The sequence below is a fragment of the Pleurodeles waltl genome, chromosome 11, assembly GCF_031143425.1.
Source record: "Pleurodeles waltl isolate 20211129_DDA chromosome 11, aPleWal1.hap1.20221129, whole genome shotgun sequence".
Classification (NCBI taxonomy): Eukaryota; Metazoa; Chordata; class Amphibia; order Caudata; family Salamandridae; genus Pleurodeles; species Pleurodeles waltl.
In genome coordinates, this window is record NC_090450.1 from 556,162,267 (window position 1) to 556,183,853 (window position 21,587).

Here is a 21,587-nt window from a genome sequence, read left to right on the forward strand (position 1 = left end):
GGAAGGGAAGACGTTTGGAGTAGCCCACCAAAAAGAGCCATTTCCAACACATGAGGTTAAGCTTACTACCAACAAGACAGAGCTTTTGGTGAGTATCGGAGTTACACATGGTGGATTCCTGCTTTTGGTCCTCAGAACTTGGTCCATGTCTGCTTCATTCCTCTGGAGAGAGGAGCCTTAGAGTAAAAATTGACACCTCTCTCAACATGTCAGCACTGGTCTCAACAGTAGTTTCTTTTTGGGCTTTGCAGTTACAGAGAATAAATAAGATATTTCCCATCTGACTGCAGAAGTCTGCTGTTGGCATTAATTATCATTCTTTTTTCCAGATTTATATACTATTAAACCTTCAAACATCTGAGCCCTTTGTGTAGCTGTTGTCGGGCTGCAAGGACAGTGATTGAGCATAAATGTTTTCATTAAACAATGAAAAATTTTACAATGACATCTACCACACCAATGGAAGTCACAGATTTATAACAAAAAGCAGTCAACGTCCAGTCTCACTTGAAATTTAGGGTTAGCGGTAGGTATTCTGAACAGTACATGACACACAACATTTACGCATTACCCCCTCATCTCCGTTCTCCTCATTCCAATACTTACTTGTGAGGTGACTCCACCTCAGACAGGTTTCACATGCCAGAGATCTCTGATCCCTACCACTTTAAGCTGTCTTCTGTTTCATTATTGAAAGAATAAAAGCTCCTCCCTCATCTTCATGTACTCTTCTCTGTTATTGCAGATCAGAAGTAGGTTGCTCCACACCTAGGGCCTCATTTACAAGGTTTTAGTGCAGGGCAGTTCTGCAAAGAATCTTGCTGGACTGTCCCACTTCAAAAGAAAAGGGCAGGAATGCATCATATCTATGAGATATGGCTCATTCTTGTCCTTTACCCCTGCGCTGCTGCACAATAGGCTGCCTTGTGCCAACGCAGGCACCCTTGTGCCTGCACTGTAGGGACGACCGCTTTTGTGCTAGAAGGGACACCTTCCTGCACAAAAACAATCAATGGAGGCTTTGTCCTCCTATGAGTGCTGTAAAATGCAACACACATAGAAAAAGGAAAAAAACTGGGAGGTGCAAGGTTTTTGACACAGTTCCAAGTCTGCAAAATCACGTAAATCTGGGAATGTGTAAAATGCCATGGGTGTTACTTGGAAATATCCCATGCAACTCCCATGGCATGCCTCCCTATCGCAGTGTGAGGCAATGCAGCGATTTGCGCTCCATTGTCTCACTCCATATCTACAAGGGCATGTAAAGCCACGCGGGGTGGCTTTACATGGCTCTGTAGATATTCATCTGCAGTGTGTGCTGCCGGAGCATCATGAAAGTGATAGTTTGGCAGCACAGAGGGGCTTGTAAATAAGCCCCTTAGTTTAGGCCAATTGCTGATTGTATTTGTTTTGTTTGTTTACCTATTGTTGGAATTTTTAACTGATCTCTGTCACTGGGCGCTAAATTGTTGATGCACTGTTTTTTGGCATGCTCCTCATCCATGTGCTCGGCTGGGATGGGGAGCTTTTTGGATGCTGGAACTCAGGAAGATGAAGCACTGTGTTGGGCAGAGTCGGAAACCAAGGTTGGTGGCTCTATCTGGGTGTGACTTCAGGAGGCAGCACTGTCTTGTGGTGCAGCAGGATCTTGTGAGAGCAGAATCTTGTTGCTTTGCAACACTATAAAAGCAGGAAGAGTGCTGCTTTAGCTGTTCAACCCTATGGATTGATATAGCTGGGCTAAAAAAACTACTCACAAACAGCATCACATTAAGCAGCCTCCAGTTGAGGAGGAGGTGCTCCAGATTTCTTGTTCAGAACTGCAAACTCTAACTCTGGAGGCTGTGGAATCTGCTCTGGTGGAATCCTCATTAAAAAAAAATAAAAAAAATAAAAAAAATGGACCATATAGATGAGGATGCTGATCTGAACCCAGAGGCAAATATATTCACGGTTCACAATTGAAAGACATTCTTAAGCACATTAGAGAGGTATTGGGCTTTGAGGGAAGACCCCAACAGGAAGAGGGGTTTTATTCTCAGTATAGCTCGGTGGATTGTGATGACCTGCTGCTGCATGAAGTAATAAAGTAAATACTGTGCAAGGAATGGAAAGATCCCGAGAGGCAAACAATTCCTCACTTTTTTAATAAGCATTATGTGCTTCAGGACTTTGATGCACTGTTCCCCCAAACACCAAAGGTCAACACTGTGCTGGCAACAATAGCATCCACATCATGTCTAAGATCAGAGGACTTTAATTTGTCTGACATGGTGGATAAAAAGAGATAGGTCTCCCTTAAGAGCCCTAAACTGCAGCTCATTTTTCTATAAGGACAAGTACTTATGCGACCAATGCATCACAGGCTTTACTTCAAGACTTTCAGACCCTGTATGATGCACTTTAGAATGATGAAGATCAAACTCCAGTTCTCGCCAAAATGGAGTTGTTAGCTCATTGTCTTTTGCAAGTTACTTTTGAGGTGAAGTTTATGGGAACCTCCCCTTCAGCTAGGGCATTAGTGGCTGGCCGGAGGCTGTTGCAGATGAATTCCTCGAAGTTGGACTCTAGTCAATAGTTTCTCATATTGAAACTTTCATTTACCGATCAGAAGCTGCTTAAGCTAGATCACCTGGTGGCAAAAGCATCTGACATGAAAAAGATATTAAAGCCTTTTCAGCTTTTAGTTGGACGTAAATCTTTTGTCAGAAAAAAAAAGAAACCCTCAACTTCTACCTCACAAATGTCACTTGCAGCTGGATCCTCAGTTTGAGGGCAGCATTTGCTAGTAAAATGCAACCAAACTTTCTAGCTTGTCAAGAACTGGCCACCAAATGACTATCAAGAGGTTGGGGGACACTCTGTGGAAAACACATAGGATGGACAAGTGGAACCTGCAGGTCATCGAACACTGTTATTGGATTACGTTTTGAGGTCGTACTCCCTGGGACAGATTCTTTTATACACCATTTTAAAACAATGACTAAAAGTGCAAGCCATGCTTTAAGGACTTCAAGCGAATATGTGACAGAACAACTAGGTCCTAAACAACTATAGCCTAAACCACTACTGCTAAACAACTAAAAAGTCTCTACAACTAAGTACTGAACAACTACTGTCTAAACAACAATTGTGCCTGAATAACAATTGCCTGAACAACTAATGAATATATATATATTCTAAACAGCTAATAAACCATAAAAAACAAAAAGATAACCTTACCTTAAAATGAGTTGTTCAGGCAATTGTTATTCAGGCACAATTGTTGTTTAGACAGTAGTTGTTCAGTACTTAGTTGTAGAGACTTTTTAGTTGTTTATCAGTAGTGGTTCAGGCAATTAGTGGTTTAGACCTAGTTGTTCAGGATGTTTCCCATACCAACGAATTTTCCGATAGACATAGAATGAGTAAAACCTTTTGATACATCTGGCCCTTTATTCCCTGCTGTTTTTGTTTCAAGCACGATGGCTGTCTTCGTCCAGTCCTTGAACTCAAGGCTCTGAACAAAACCCTGATGGTAAAAAAGTTCAAGATGATTTCAGTCCAGTCGATTCTTCCTTTGCTGGCTCAAAATGACTACCTAGTAATGCTTGATCTACAAGCTGCTTACTTCCACTTCCCTATCCATCCGAAGAGTCAGAAATATCTTACATTTTCTGATGTAAATCTGCATTTTAACTTCCAGGTCTTTACCTTTGTACTAGCAATTTCTCCAACATTCCTCATGAAGGTACTTTCTTCAGGGGTCTCCCCTATTCATTTACAACAAATTTCTATATTTCCATACCTTGGTGATTGGCTTTTATCTGCTTGTTCTCTCTTAAAGGCCCAGGAAGATGTTCAGCTGGTAATCAAGACATATCAAAGTTTGGGGTTTCTTATCAACTTTCCAAAGTCTCAGCTGCATCCAACCTGGTCATAACTGTACATTGGTGTCCAGCTCAACTCCATGCTGGGATTGACTCTTGTACCAGCCCAAAGAGTGATTGTTATGTAAGTGGCTCATCTTCTGTGTCATCCCACCCTGTCCGTGGGAGCATGGCTGAGGGTCCAGGTTCTGATGGCTGCTTTTATGGCAGTTGTTCCCTGGACAAAGTTTCATCTCAAGCCTCTAGTACATCATGTCCTTCATCATTGGTGGCCGAGATCTGAAACCTGTGACCATCAGATCCCAGTCACTCCTCAGACCAAGAAGGAATTGATGTGGTGGCAGTAGGAGAGCAACTTGAGAAGAGGCATTCTGTTCAACTATCCATCTCCAGTGTATCGCATGGCAGATGCCATTATGTGGGGCAGAGAGGCAGTGTACAGGAATCCGGAAAGGAGTGACCCCTGGTCAACTTGAAAGTCAAGTTAATCCTTGAATTGGAGCACATTGTTGGCTCTGTGGCAGATGCTGCAGGTGTTTGCTCTTCAGTTGAAAGGGGAAAATGTAGTGGTTCGCATGGACAACCAGGTCTCTCTGTGTTATTTGAACCATAAAGGTGGAACCAGGTATAGAAAACTGAAACTCATTGCATCTTGCATTTTTTAATTTGGGAAGTCCACCTTCTTTCTCTCACAGCAGTATATGGCCCGGGGTCTTTGACTTTACAAGCCAACAGTCTCAGTCGTAACATGTCCTCATCCACGATGTATCACATCTCTGTCAAGAAGTTTAATTGAGTGTATGTATTTTTGGTCGGATTTGTGTCTCCACACAATGCAATGCTTCCTCTTGTTTGCTTGGAGACACTGTCCCCCCAGGTTCGGATGATTGAAGGTCTCTCAGTCCCATGGCCCGGGTATTCTGAATGCCTTTCCTCTTATTCCCCTCCTCCTGAAGATGCTGCAGAAGATTTGGGAGGTGAAGAAAACCTTCAATTTCATTGCACCCTTTTAGCCTCGAAGACCTTGGTTTTCACTTCTCATGACACTTTCACAAAGGGAGTATGTTAATCTATTGATCCATCCATCTCCTCTCTAGTTCCTGACTCTTCCAGAGGTGAATCTTTGTCTTCTTTAATTGACAGCCTGGAACGTGAATGGGTAGGGCTTGAAAATCCCAGATGTTCTTTTGTGGTGGCTCTGGATAGTCAAGCCTCTCGAAAACCATCCATCTTAAAGTCCTACAAAAAAACACTGGAATTCTTTCAAAAAATGGTGTCTTTCTGAAGGGTTGGATCCCTTATCCATAGATAGTTTTGCAATTCTGGATTTTCTGCAGGACTGGCTGCTTAAAGGGTTTGCACCATCTACTCTCTGTTCTCAGTGGGCTGCCATAAGAGCTTTTCATGCTCAGAGAGATTTTTCTAAGATTTCTCCCTTGGTATCCAGGCGTCTTAAGAGTTTCAGGTTTAAGAGGCCGGTTCTAGCTAATCCTGTGCTTTCTTGGCATCTATTGGTGGCACTGCAGGGACTTCAGTTTTCCTCTTTTGAGCCTTTGGATACCTCTTGGGTGTCATGATTGTCTGCTAAGATGTCTTTTTCGTTGCCCATTAGTTCTGCCAAATGTGTGGGGGAGTTAGGGACACTCTTGCCATATTTTGCTTTCTTACTTTTTTCCCAAACAGAGTGACTTTTAGATTAGACCCTACTTTCATTCTGAAGGCTTCCTCCTAAGTCAGGAAGTGGTTGTACCAGTTTTTAATTCTGAGAGAGAGGGAGTTCTCGCTAAACTCCATGGGAATCACGCATTGTCTATCTATTTTGTCAAGGGCACAGGCTTTTGGGAAATTGTAACATCTGATTGTTTCCTATCGATCAACTAATCAGGGTTCCAAAGTTTCCTACAAGACCATAGGCAGATGGGTTCACAAGGCGATCACTAAGGCATATAAAGCAGCTGGGGAAATTCCTCCTTCTCACATCCAGGAGTATTCTACTCAGGTGGGGTCAGCCTTATAGGCTGAAGCAGGTGGAGCTTCCATTCATGAGATCTGTTTGTTAGACGTTATTGTCAAGATTTGTCTGATTCTGGGGCTGCTGTATTGAAAACACCAATGATGTAATTGTTGTCTCATTAAAACTATTGGCATCCACAACTATGTCAGTGTTGTTGTTGCTTAGTATGTCCTCACAAGTAAGGACTGGGATGAGGAGGACGGAGATGAGGGGGTATTGACCCTATTACCTATGGGTTATCTTCATTACCTCCATGTAGAGTCCTTCTTGTCCCAGTCCATGTCTCCCCTCCCCGCCTGTTCTTGCACCACTTTTTTGCAGACGTGATACATTACAGGAAGATGGGACCCTGGGAGGAACTTTTATTCTTTCTTAATAGAAATAGAATACAGCTTAACGCAGCAAGGATCAGAGATCCCAGGTGTGGAAATGCTCTGTCAGAGGCGGAGCTGCCTCACAAGCAAGGACTGCGATGAGGAGGACTCTGAATCGGGGAAATGAAGATTTCAGGTAAGTAATAGGGTCATTAGTCACTAGCTGTGCAGATGTGCCTTCTGGGTTGCATAAACTAGTATGTAAAGGAAGAACTATCTTGATCCCCTGAGTACAATGACTCTTAAATCTTTTTAGTCACATAAACCAAGAGGCTTTGGGCAGACACCATGCAGGTATATTATCTTCTCTTTACCCCTAAAGCTAATCAAATGGAGCCCCCATCTCTGAAAGCCACACCACTGCCTTGTAGTCCCTTCTGTGAACTGTTAAATGTCATTTCAGCTCTAGTCCATTTGCTACTATCTTGTGAGCATTTTCTTGTCTCTGTTACCATATCAGCCTTACAGGACATGGCTATTATGTCTTTGGGCTAAGAGCATAGCCAAGTCCAGAAATCAGCAGGTTTGCTTTGGTTACTTGAGTATGTTTATTTGCCCAAGAAGCAATGTCAGGAGATTTTGTTCTAGCATCTTGCCAGCTAGTTCTAATATAACCACCAAACGACCTTCTAGTATTGCTTAATCATTACTCAATCCAAGACCATATGAAAAAAGTCTGCTTGAGGTACAGTGATCAGAGGTTCACAGGTGCATCCTTGCTCTGTGGGAGTGGGCCAGACATGTCTGGTGTAGGTAATCGACCTGCATAATCTTAAATCTTGGGTTCTTATTAACTGTCTGCTAATTCCTCCTCCACCCAGCACATAATTTGTAAAAGAATGAGTGCCAGTGCCCAAAGCTCAGCTGAGTAACCCATGGGCAGTGGAATTAAATACTGGCACATTAAATACCCGGCTGAACATGCTTCAATCCACTGCATGCCTTTTAATTCATTATCAGTCACTCCATGCTCCTTTATGTCAATCTTGCAGGTTCCTGCTTTCTCACTCCGGGATATTTTTTCCGTCTTTCCCTTCTTACGTCTTTCTAGTTTTTGTGTTTTTCTCCCTTTTGTGTTGATAAACGTTTGATGCTGAAAAATAAGTGCCAGGCCCCAAATATGAGTGCTGGTGGCCCTCACCTTCTATCTCCGGCTCAAATTAAGCACTACCCCAAACTTAGTCAGCATGGAATGCTGGGACCAGCTTGACTTGATCATTGTAACACTGCCTATGTGACTATTAAATCCTCTCCTGTTCAAAACATAAATAATGATTCAGAATCATACTGCCCCTGATTACATCTGCAGAACTAAACCTATCTTAAAACAACTGCACTAGCTCTCCTTCCATGCAAAATGCCATTTAAGACCTTTATGTGCAGTTGATACAACTACTTACATGTTGCTTCCTCATTTTTATCTAAGAGGTTTGCTGTATATGCCACTGTTCATGCTTTAAATTTTTTCCAGCAATCTACTCTCAAATGTGTATGTTTGCTTAGGGCAATAAGTAAAACATGTGTTGTCTCTCTACCATAGCTCCTCCGCCACCACTTCTTATGGAACTATTATGAAACTCTGTCCTCTCAGAGTGGGTGCAAGAAAATATTCCCTCATCTGCAATTAAGACAAAAACTCAGAAGGTATTTGTTTGTTTAAATAGTTTGTTTTGCATTCAGTCAGAGGCGTAGCAACCATTGGTGCAGCAGGTGCAATGGCAACGGGGTAGTGAGGGCCCTGTGAAGCATGATAATAGCTGCATTTACCAGGGGCAGCTACTCCATTAGGGCGGAGGAGCATCACCTCCCAGCCAGCAGCGGCAGCTGCAAAACCTTCAAAAGAAAAGGATAATAAAAGTTGCTTATTATCCTTTTCTTTTAAAGGGGTGGGGTCAAGCGGGTGAAGAGCAGCGAGGGGGAGTGCTCAGCACTCCCACTCACTGCGCATATATGGTTGCCCGGCCATCTCAGGCCGGTCAAACACAAATGTGCAGTAGGCTCTCTCAAGCCTGGCAACACAGTTGCCGGGCTTGAGATAGCCTGCACAGGCTCCCAGTCTGCCTGAGAGCACCCTGGATGAGCGCTCCTAGCCAATATTGACGTTGCTTTGAGCTGCGTCAGGATTGGCCGCAGGGCAGGCTGGGAGGCTGTGCCTGCAGCCTGGAGCGACAAGGGACAGAGGAGCGGCAGCCGGCGGAAGAGGTGTTTTTCTTTTCATATTTTTATTTAATTTTTATTTACGCCCCCGCACTCACGCCGCCCCGCCCTTTCTCGTTGTCGAAAGACGCGCCAGGTATTTTCTACACTAACAGCAGTAAAATGGGCCCCTTCCCTTGCTTACACCAAGGCCCATGGCATCCTTGCTACACTACTGCCCAAGTTTATTTTTACTGTAGCTCCATACCACTACTTTAAGGCACTAAGGGGGTCATTCCGACTCCCGCCGCCGGCGGTAACCGCACGCCCGGCGGGAGCCGCCGAATGACCGCACCGCGGCGGCCATTCTGGCTTTCCCGCTGGGCTGGCGGGCGACCGCCAGAAGGCCGCTCGCAAGCCCAGTGGGAAAGCGCCTTCAACGAGGAAGCCGGCTCCGAATGGAGCCGGCGGAGTTGAAGGCGTGCGACGGGTGCAGTGGCACCCGTCACGATTTTCAGTGTCTGCTTGGCAGACACTGAAAATCAATGTGGGGCCCTGTTAGGGGGCCCCTGCAGTGTCCATGCCATTGGCATGGGCACTGCAGGGGCCCCCAGGGGCCCCACGACACCCGTTACCGCCATCCTGTTCCTGGCGGTGAAAACTGCCAGGAACAGGATGGCAGTAAGGGGGTCGGAATCCCCATGGCGGTGCTGCAAGCAGCGCCGCCATGGAGGATTCCCTGGGGCAGCGGGAAACCGGCGGGACACCGCCAGTTTCCCGTTTCTGACCGCGGCGGTAAGGTCAGAATGCCCATGGAAGCACCGCCAGCCTGTTGGCGGTGCTTCCGCGGTCGGGTCAGAATGACCCCCTAAGATCCCACCAAGAGACCAAGTGGGGAATAAAGCCCTTTAAAATTCTTGATAACATAACGTAACAGTAAGCAACATAACACAAATAGTAATGCAAAGTTATCTGAATAGAAAAAACATCAAATGGTCTTTTTGATATTAGTATTAATTAAGATCAGCAACTAGTTCTTTAGCAGTTTTCATGCTTCCTTTGATTATGCATTTATGATGTAGCGAGTCCACTGTATTGCAGGGACCAATAACTGTCAAACTTATAAATTATTTTATGAGAAGAAACTTTCACAAAGTGCACACACTCAAACTCACAGCGTGTTATTCATACTTATTCTCAGACTTTGATGAACGTCTATAAGCTTCATAGAGGTCAGGCACACAGAGACCACTAATCTCAGCTGAGACATGAACCCATTGGGCTGTGCTAGATACTATGGACTCTTCAGAAAGGTCTTCCCACCAGGACATAGAAAAAGGTGTGCTCAGGAGTGCTCAGCGATGGGCTGGAAGGAAGTGCTTAAACCAGAGCCCACTGAGCATTGCCGCAGGACACACCCCGAAATGACTTGACCAATGGGTTCTTAGCTTAGGGATTTCAAGTTCAGACCTGCACTCACAGTTCACTTGGCACAATTGAAAGCCATGTCCAGTTGGTCCTTTTGCAAAGGAAGATGATGCAGGGCCTTGGTGGAGGACCTGGCAAAGGTTTTGCCCAGAGCCCTTGCAGTACCTATATTGGCAGTGCTTAGTTAATAAACAACTGTTGTTGTGCTCATCTCAAAATTACATAAACAGCACCACCATGTGGCAGCTATCAAAAGTGCGGTGTTGACAATGTTGCAGAGCACAGGAGACTACGGCTCAAAGTGAGCACTGCATGCTGGCCTCAGGGCCTCATTTAAGGAATCTAACTGCGGCCACAGCAGTCTGGCAACTGCCCAAGTGGACTCTGGCTTCCTAACCCCTTCCCACAGCCTGTTTAAAATCTGTTTCTGCACTCAGAGTCTGCTGAATATTGTGCCATGTTTACTTAGGGATGCATCGGAGCTTAGTATCTTCTCTGATTTCATCCATGAATCCAGTGGTGGCGCGTTCTGTGATTTCACCGGCTTAGTCATTGGTGTTGTCATTTTGACTAGGGGTGGGTGAAGAAGTTCGCTCCACTAGTGGAGTTTGTAGAGTTGTGCCCACTCTATGCTCCGCCTGGAGCTCAGAGTTCAAAAAAACTTCACAAAGTGACACGGAGAGGAGTTTTTACTCTTGCACGGCTCGTCAACATTAAGTTGGCGAGCGCGAGCAAGAGAAATCGCAATGTTGGTGAGCACGAGCAAGATTTCTGAACGTGGAAGGTTGCAGCAGGTCCCGTCTGCCTGCATTGACAAAGGTGCTTCTTGCATTGAGGAAGCTGCGACTCGAGTAGAAAATCTACTTGAGCGGCAGAAAGAAGTTAGCGCCCTCTGGCTCTCAGCGTGATACCGTTTGCACTGATTTTACAGCAGAACTCAGTGAACTTTGCCCAAGCCTAATTTTAACATCATTGGTGAGCAGTGGCATAACCAAAAGTGAGGGAGCCCCCCTGAAAAGTACGTGGAGGGAGGACCCCGGCCCACCCGCCCACTCAGTCAGGAGCTCTAAAGCCAGGGGTCCACATGTACACATGTACAGCGCCAGCCAGTGCAAAGTATGTGTGCTGCTGAGGGGGCCCCATGGAACTTGGGTGGCCCCTGCACCATAGGGGCCATTGTTACACCACTGTTTGTGAGGCTGTTAACAGTGCAATGAGAGGAGTTTCGTTATGCTACAGCATGTTATACTACGTTATGTTGTGCTATTTTATGTCATCTAGCATTTGAATAGGTCACAATTGGAACCACTGAAGCATCATACCACTCAGGCTGTTAGCTGCCTATTGCACCATTTTGGTAAATTGAAGTGTTTTGTAGATAGGGGGTGGCACTGATAATGTCCCTCCAACAGAAGTATTTTAATGGGAAATTTAGGGGCATATTAAAGAGCCCCTAGTGTCACCTTAGTGCCTCCATAGCATAATTTTTTTATGCTAAAGTGGCATTTTCCCCATGCCATATTTACAAAGTGGCGCAATGCATGCATTTTCATTGTGCCACTTTGTGAACCCTTGCACCACATTATGCCTGTGACAGGCATAATGTATGCAAGTGGGGCGTTCCCCTATTAGCGGGGGCCCAAAAAATGGCACAAGAAAATCTAAAAGATTTCCTTGCGCCATTTTTTTCGGCACTTTTAACGCTTGCTCAGGCCTGCTCAGAGCAGGCGTTAAATGGGGGCATATCATTATTTATAATGGGTCCCTATGTACTCTGCAGGAGTAGCGCCAAAATTTTGACTCCACTCCTGCAGAGTACATCAATAGTGTCAACAAAATGGTGCTATTGCTCACTACCCTGGGTCATGGTGAGCCGTAATTTAAATACGGCACACTCGTGGTGGCCGCAGGGTGGCACTAAGGGGCGTGTGGAAAGTGGCGCTGCACTTGGTGAGGCGTCCTTTGCCTTAAATATGCCCCTTAATGATTTTTTTTATTCTTAATCTGATTAAAAAACAGAAACTTTCTTTTAAACCAGGATTTTTTTCTGTTAAGCACGCACACGCAAACTTACAAACTATGGATTATAGACAGACAAACCTTGGACACGCATGGACATACAGTAATCTTTACAATAACAAATTGTGCAAATAGAAAGCATACAAAATATATACATTGAAGAAAACATTCCACATAAACTGGAACACCCACACACGAAGCAGACACAATGTAGACCCATAAATGAATGGGTTTCGTTCCTTTTTCTCTGAGTTCTGCATCAGCCTTCATCTCCGCACAAAGAATTCTTTCATGCGAGAATACAATCCAGATAATGAAGCAATAGGAAGGAAATCAACAAAGGTCTCTGCTTTTTATTCTCTGACAGCCCCTCGCCTCCACATCATTTGGAGTCAATGCATTTACAGGTGTATAGCTTGTATTGTTTATGCATTCCATGGTTCCTCAGGGTCATTAATAACAATTGTGTGAGACAACTGCTTACCCATCTTTGTTCTGAAAAATATGAGGCATGCTCGCGAAATTAATAGTCTGCTAGCTGATTGGGACTTTGATGACATTCTCGAATTGCGCAGGTGTGCGTATTTGAAATTTACATACACTGTTATAGTAACAGTTACTGTGTTATGTGGAAACTTTTTCTGCAATAGATAGCGAAGGATAATAGTTCCTTAAAAAGTATCCGGAGAAACCAGTAACTGAGGGTTCCAAGTGGAGCATGTGAGCCCCAGCCTAGTGGAAGACAGGGCCTCCTTGTGCCAACTATGCCTAAATGAATCCTGTTGGTATTGTGGAGTCTCGGACATACGGGTGTATAACTTAAGGGGGGGCAAATTAAGTAACCTGTGCTTGATTATTTTACCACCAAATTTGAATATGTATACTGAGGCCATCAGCTGGAGCCACTTCTTACTGGAGTTGGACCTAGCCACCATAGTGGTACTGCCGAAGTTGGCCAGGCCCCTTATCCACTGTGACCCTATTGGCGAATTTCTCACACACATGTAGAAGTGAAGCTCTTTGCCAAAGATCCACCAAAATGCCTCTCTCATATATACTATGCCACGTGGTCCATTCTGACCAGAATGGCTTCATTCCTAATTGTAGAATTTGTCATTGTATTTAGAGGGTCCACTTAGCGCTGCTCAGATTTTGGTCCTTACACTGCTCTAAGGTCCCTATACTTATCGACTTTGAGAAATCTTTTGATTCTTTGGACTAGGTCTTCCTGAAGGAAGTGCTGCTCAAATTAGGATTCGGACCACTCTCCAGATCATACATGTGCGTTCTCTACTCAACACCACAGGTCCAGGTGTGGGTAGATGAAGCACTAACCTCTGGAATCGCGTTCCAGCGGGGAACGTGACAATGGTGCCTCACTGCCCCCCTTCGCTTTGCCTTGGCAATAGAACCATTAGCAGCTTAGGTATGATGCAATGCTCAGGTTTGGGGATTTGATTGGCGAGTGGCAACTGAGGCCTCTACGCTGACAATATTCTCCTGTTTATGGCCCAACCTGACAGGGCGGGACCTCACTTAATTTATACCCTTGAGCCTTTGGAGTTAGTATCTGCCATGTGTGTAAATTGGTCTAACTCTCACCTAGTTCCCCTAATAAGAGACGGGGGAATGAAACCTGGCATCCAGACCTGCGAATTCACCATCTTAGCTTTCTGTACATAGGGATGCATAATAATAAGTGAACCAGAGCTGGCATGGAACCTAAACCGATGACCACTTACTTGGAAAGTCCAGAAAGACTTGGACAGATAGACCAAACTGCCCCTCAACCTCTTAGGCAGGGTCACATTTTTCAAGATGATGATTCTCCCATGTATGCAGTGTCTACTCCCTCCAGAACTACTTCTTTTCTATTCCACAACGTTGATTCCATGTAATCAAGGTCAAGCCAGGTAATATTATATGGGCCAACAGATCTCCTAGAATGGTATACGCTAAATGCATGATGGTCACGTATGATGGTGGGCTCGTCATGTTTGACAAATTCCTCTATTACTAGCTGGTGCAGCCTTTGGGGGTGAATGACTGGATGCGAGGTGAATGGGAGGATCCTGCTTTTAGTGTGGAGATTGCATAAATAGGGCTCAACAAAGTCTTTGTCATCCTATACAGAAAACCAATCCATGGTGGACTTCCCAAGACCAACACGGGGGTGTTTCAGGCATAGAGGGCAATGCCGCAGTGGACTGGATAGGACGTCTACTGACACTTGAGAGTCCACTTTGGACAGGCCGCTTGCTAGACCAAATGACACAACTCGAGGGCTTCAGGGGATGGGACCAAATAGTATTTCACAAGTAGGGGACATATGGGAAGGCGACCACATGAAATCCTTCTAGACTGTTTAGAGTGACTGCTCCTTACACAGATCCCGGTTTTATAAATCCCTTCAGCTAAGACATGCCTTGTCAGACTACTGAGATGTGATGACTAAGGTCCCTGACTACAACCCACTGGAGGTGGGCTTACTCATGAGACCCTTGGGTAGGGGAGAACTATCCTAGTGCACAGGGCACCAGTCACCCATTACCCAGCCATGGTATGGAGATTGAGGGCACACTGGGAGTGGTGGTCGAGTTCCCTGGATGATGACGACTGGAGAGAGGCATGTATTGCACTTCTCACCATGCTCATTTGGTATGCTTATGCCTCATCCAGCTGAATTATTTACATCATACAAGTTGCACACCCAAGTGAATGTGGAAAGCCTGGAAACTGCCCACAGCCAGTTGTTTTAGGGTGCCCAGAGTGGGTTGGGGACTTTTATCATGTGGTATTGAGCTGCCCACACATTTCCCAATACTGGTCCCAAATATTTGAGATGCTATTGAGGGTAATATATCACCCGATTGTTGTCTCACCCAAAACTGCTCTTCTGGTTACTCTTGATGACTTAAAGAGTACAGGGGTAGATAGTGCTCTTGTGGGGCTCAGAACGCTGATTGCAAAATGAGACATTGCCAAACACAGGAAAGCAGTTGAATCCCCAATCTGTCCCCCAGGGAATGGCTGAATGGAGGGTGGAAATGGATTCTGCGCGAAATAGGAGGAACCCATCTATGCAGTGCGAGGGTGTCCCAAGAAACATGCCAAATTATGGGGGGAATGGCGAGCTTATTATGAGCTGGATAGAGAGGGCTTGGGGTAATTTTAATTTACATTTTATGCGTATGAAAATATATAACCCAACAAAGTGGAATGTGCAAATGTTGGCAGGTTTCTCATCATCCAGTGTCGCAGAATAATTTCCTGTTCGGTAATCATCATTACTTGATTATGACTGCAGTAAACCTCTTCCCCGCCAGGCCCTGAAGTAGAATGAACCCTGTAAGAGGAGGTGGGCCTACAAATGGTCTGCAGTTGTCATTGTCTGGCTTCCTACCATTTGCTTGGTCGGTGGCATGGCCAGGCTCAATGACAGCAATTTACTCCTGATCACAGCTCTCCCCTCTAGTGTGAGTCTTCCCATGGAAAATGGTTGAATAGGACCTTGTGTCCTGGACTTGGCCCAGTATGCACAGGAGAAACAGATGGATTTAAGCTGCATAAGGTCCATGTTATTTGATTGTTCAAAGTGCTCATGTATTAAGGACAGGGGGAAGATAAGTCTGAGGAGGTAATGCTGATTTGCACATGCCTTTATAAAACCCACACTAAAGCATACAAAAATGTATACAAAAACAGTATAGGGGGAAACCGGTCAAATAATTTCTTGTGTTCTGGTTCAAGAAGGAACTGGCCTTGCAGTTCAGGTTGATCTGTTCTTATTGGATCGGGTCAAGACTGATTTGCATATGGCTAGATCGCAACTGAGGTGGCATTATGTGCAAAATAAGGATGGACTGTGATGCGGCCTTGAGTAATTACCAGTGGCTGAGATTAATTCAATCGGTCCATCCATCTCTTTACCGTATGCTTCAGTTTATAAACCCCCTGGCCTCTAGGCTTTGAATAAGCAGGATTTAAAAATTATTATATTTAAAGCACTTTAAAAGTGATGTCTATGAGTGACGTGGTTGTTCACTATTGTGCCAGTGTTGGAGTCTTTTAATCACTAAGGCCCATATTTATACTTTTTGACGCTAAACTGCGCTAACGCAGTTTAGCGTCAAAAAATTTAGCGCCGTCTAACGCCATTCCGAAGCGCCATGCGGGCGCCGTATTTATGGAATGGCGTTAGCCGGCGCAAGCAGACCGGCGCTGCCTGGTGTGCGTGGAAAAAAACCACGTAGACCAGGCAGCGCCGGCGTAGGGGGAAAATGGCGCTAGGACGTCTTAAAATGGCGCAAGTCGGGTTGACGCTAAATAATCGTCTTAACCCGATTTGCGCCATTTTTTCGACGCCCAGACGCCATTTAAATGACTCCTGTCTTAGTAAAGACAGGAGTCATGCCCCCTTGCCCAATGGCCATGCCCAGGGGAATTATGTCCCCTGGGCATGGTCATTGGGCATAGTGGCATGTAGGGGGGCACAAATAAGGCCCCCCTATGCCACCCAAAATAAATTGAAAAATATGAAAAATAATACTTACGTGAACTTACCTGAATGTCCCTGGGGTGGGTCCCTCCATCCTTGGGTGTCCTCCTGGGGTGGGCAGGGGTGGCAGGGGGGGTCCCTGGGGGCAGGGGAGGGCACCTGTGGGCTCATTTTGAGCCCACAGGCCCCTTAACGCCTACCCTGACCCAGGCGTTAAATAGTGGCGCAAATGCGGGGTTTTTTGTCCCGCCAACTCCCGGGCGTGATTTTTGCCCGGGAGTATAAATACGACGCATTTGCGTCGCCGTCATTTTTTTAGACGGGAACGCCTTCCTTGCATCTCATTAACGCAAGGAAGGCGTTCACGCTAAAAAATGACGCTCTTTGCCCATACTTTGGCGCTAGACGCGTCTAACGCCAAAGTATAAATATGGCGTTAGTTTTGCGCCGAATTTGCGTCGAAAACAACGACGCTAATTCGGCGCAAACGGAGTATAAATACGGGCCTAAGTTTTCTGTAGACTTTTCTCAACCCGGCGATCTGTCTTTTAACATTCTACTAGCAAGTTGGCCATACTGCACTCAAGGAAGCAATCTGAAGCTGTCAGGGTCCATCTAATAACAAAAGCAAATCCAGCAATATGAGTATACCAAAAATGACATGCTGTTAAATCAGACTCACATTTTCAGTCCAGTGGTACTGTTATCGGGGCCATTATCGCACTGCGAAACATGACGCAAATCAGTTACAACATTGAGAATAGTTGTGGTTGTGTTGTTAGGTTGTGGATGACACAGTGAGGCTGGCCTGAGTTCCATGAGCGGTCTCACACTTTTATCATACCTCGTGAACCTTTGCACACATGAATGTGCCTTCATGCCAACTTTGGAAATGCCTAAATCAAATAATTAGTTAGCGTGTGCTATATAATACACTCTCTCTCGCTCACACACTCACACACACACACACACACTGTCCTCAACACACCACAATAAAATTGTGCTCTTCGTTAAATTGCGCTGCCCAGAGCATATAATGTAGTATGCAAATTCAAAATTAAAAATGGCAGTGTCTAAGTTTCAGAGGCCTTCAAACGTTTTAATTCAGCCCTTCCACCCCCTTGTGAATAAATGGAATCCGGGCCCCCAGAATGATAACATATTTTTCACAATTTTTATACAGAATTTTCAACTCTAAACTTGTTTCTTTCTCAATTTAAACTATGCACTTATGTTGGGGTATCCCTTTAAAAAGCAAACAAGTGATTGACAACATGCTATTGGCAGCTTGGTTTTCCTTGAGTGAAAGAATCCACGGTGTGATTCTTTATCAGAAATAAGAGGTGGAGGACATTTTACGGATTATTTGGCACCCTTACCATTTGACACGTACTCACAGCCGGGATATAAGAGCAAAAATGTTTCTGATAGCCCATCACAGAATGGCTCATTGTCTCTCTGTTTTTTAGACTTGTATTGTAAGGGTGGTATCTTTCTTGATTACCATATTGAGTCTGCATAAAGCTTCAGTTTTTAACAATATTTCATGACAACAGCCTAGGCTTTACTTTCCCTATTGGCAAAAATACTGATCGATGTCTGAACAATGAATGTAAAAATGGTTAAGGTAATTCATGTCAGCTATTTAGTTTTTGATAATATTTCACAGTCTACACTCTTATGGACTATGTGAGTAAGCTATTTCCCGAATATTGTGTTTCTGTATTTTTCTAGTGTAGCATATTACTCTTGTACAGTGCATACTTTGAACTAGGTTGCCTCCAGGTTTTCGTAATAGGCCATTATTTCTCCAGAGTTGAGGCTGAAGGCAGTGACAGTTTCTTTCTGACAGCCTAACAGTGGGACAATACAGGTTTTCAACTACATGGTCATCAAATCCTTGGCCTCTGCAGAGTGAACAGAACAATGGTCACCTATTCCTGTTGCAATTGTGATTCTGTGCAAATGTGTGTGAAGAAAATACACAGGTGTCAAAATATTGATAAGGCTAAAGTAAAAGAAGCTACAGAGCTAACAGGTGAGTGGGTGTGTTGTGTGTTTGAAGGGTGGTGAAGTGAAGAAGATGAGAGAAAGTGTTTTCAGGAGAAATTGAAAAGGGGGTGCTAAGGAGGAAACAGATGATGTGTGAGATATGCAGATGGATAAGGTGGAGAGAAAAATGGTGTACATGTCTAACAGAGTTAAAATAATTGAAGTGATTGAGACTCTGAAGACCACAACTTCTTCCACAGGTAATGTTAATTCACAGTGTCAGTTTCAGAATTGAAACATTTTCAATATTATTTACAACAAATAATTTTTACTCATTTATCTGAAACAGCTAACAACCATTGGCAAAGCCAATAGTCCTTGCTGGCTTTAGTGTATGTTAGTTATTGTGATATATATATATCGATGCAATAACAGAAAGAGGCATCAACATACCAGTTGGACTGTAGGCTATGGGGAACACAAAAATTGTTTGCGTGATTAAGCCACAACCTTAATTACATGGGCCAGGCCTTTTTTAAAGACCCGCCACTTTGTTTCACCCCACTAAAAGCGCTGCCAACAGCATATCATGCCAGGTACGCTCCTGCCCTCGCCTGCCACTGATTTGGCCCATCCTACATGGCCACTGGGTTAAAGCAAATCTTCCCCCCTACGTCAGCAAGTGTTTCTATTGTGTGTTTTCTGCTTGATGATGCATTGTAAGAGTTTGAGAGTTCGCTGCTAGGACAGAACGCTGAGCCAAGAATAAAGCCTTTTCCAGAATAATTCCTTTTCAAAGGGACTTGATGGATACCTCTAATGCACATGTCTAGTAATCCGCCCCTGGGCCACTCTGGAACAGTTACGATCAATGGCAACTGCTGCAGTCAAATTATCACTCCATCAGGCAGGCTCTCTCTGCCTGGCCAGGCTGATTTATGAGACAAAGAGGGAGACGTGCATTTTCCTGTGTGCAAGACAATTGCAATCCCCGCGTACAGTCTGCCACAGTGAAATCTGCGCCACAGATAAACACAAGTCAAGTTTGACTTTTAGGATGAATTGTGCTTCTCTCTAATTGCGGTGTTTGCCCTCTTCTGTGCTATTTAATAGAAAGTGGATTTTGGATCTAATTAGTAGGTGGTAGGGATAGGGTGCTATTAGTTGCAACCAATAAATACAGATACCGGGAAAGAGCTATTTACCGGGTGCTATAAACACCTCCTATTCTGAGGTTTGGCCCTGGATATCAGGTACAACATGCAGCGACTGCATTGATTGCACCAAAATCTGTATGTTTTGCATGTCTACTGGACCCTTCCCACCTATACATTTTGCCAATTTGTACTTAGATAAATTTGTGAAGAGAAAAGAGCAGGGATGCTATATCTGTCATTAAATTCATAGTTCCAAGCAGGCTATAGGGTTTCTTACCTTGTCTAAAGCATGGGCTTAGACTAGTTTATGGGTGAGGGTTAGAGCCACTCATTACATTATTATTGAAGAAACAATCACTTGGTAAAGAAAAGTCTCATTTCCTCCAGGTATATGATCGAAAGCAGCACCGCATAAACATGAATGCTGCATTTCCAATACAAACTCAAAAGGACAAACTTCGAAACACAAAGGTCTAGTTGATTAGAGCTCACTTACAGGCACCTTGTTAAATTCTGAGACCTGTATAAACCCATGTTTGTACCAGTGCCACAAAAAAATGCTAACAATAAATTACAGCAGTAGGATTCCCCACCCCGATACATTTTGGCTGGTCACACTTTCAAAATTCTACAGAGTAAAATAGGACCTGCTGCAACATCCAGATTTGGGGCCAGATGTCTTGCGACCATAAAAAATGTTATTTCCTATGTATCAAAACAAAATGTGACTTGGTAACTTGTTACTGAATCACATTTTCCTTTTGCCATTCGGTATTAGGAAGGGGCGTGTTTTGGGTATCCCTTCCTAACACTGAATCACACAGGCATGTAGGAATGTTTTGCGACCATGAATACAGTTGGTGGTAACTCATTTGTAAACGGGAAGGGGTACATAGGGGCCCCTTCCCCTTTGTGAATGGAAGCGTAAATAATTTTTCAGAGCAGATAGTAGTCCCACAGACCACTGCCTACTCTAAAAAAATGAAAAGAACATTTTTCATTTTTTTGTTTGAAATCCATCCCATTTTCCTTTGAGGAAAACGGGTTACATCTAAAAAAAAGGATGCTTTATTTAAAAGTAGTCTCAGACATGGTAGTCTGCTGTCCACAGTAGGCCACCATCCCTCTGAGTGCGGCCATTCCCAATGGGGTAGTAAATTATGACCTACCTCGTGAATATTGATGAGGTAGGTCTTTGCAACCCCCTTAGGAATCGGTAAATGTGTCTAAGACACATTTGTACATTTCATTTTGCGAGTCTCTAATTGCGACTCACAAAAAGTCGCATTTAGAGGAAGTGGACATACATCTGGCCTTTGGTGCTCTGAACATCAAAACCTGCATTCTAGTCATAATGAAGGAAAACATCATTGCTATTATTTATTCCATCTGAAAAATAACAGTCCCTGGGCATTACAATTTAACAGGCAATGATAAGTAATGCACCAATAGTAGGGTGCTTGTGATCAAGGAGACACGGCCCTGACACAAACAGTGTGCATTCAACACCTATGATTTTGTTAAAGGTGTTGAGGACACGTTGGTACTTACAACTTATTCTTTTAGTGAAGTCATCAAAGCCTTTTCCCCATTGGTCATATGGACCTTTGTTGGTTGACTTGAAGCTCTTTAAGGAAGAAGAAATCAACAGTACATTCCCAACTTGTGAAGCCAATGTGACTCCACAATAAGGGCCAGGAATCACTGAAAATGGTTACATCAGTTTTATTTTAATATATTAATCAATCCAGTATTCATGGATAATATGAGTAAATTCACAAGATACAGCACTATGAATTGTAGGCTGAAATGTCGCAATAGTTTAAGCTGTAATATGAGGGACAGAATAATAACAGCTACAATATTGATAAAAAACAAACAGTTGCAAAGAGGTATTATATAAAGATATTTACATTCTCTCTTCTAAACATAGATTCGTTATTAGATAAATAATCCAGGATGTGTATTTCAGGAGCATAGAAGGTGTCAGCATAGTATAGACTTCTGTTGAAGCATAAAGCTTCAATCTCTAAGAAGAGCTCAGCACAGAGGACTGTTCCCTCTTAAAGTCTAGAAGGAATCTACCTACCAGACTATGGA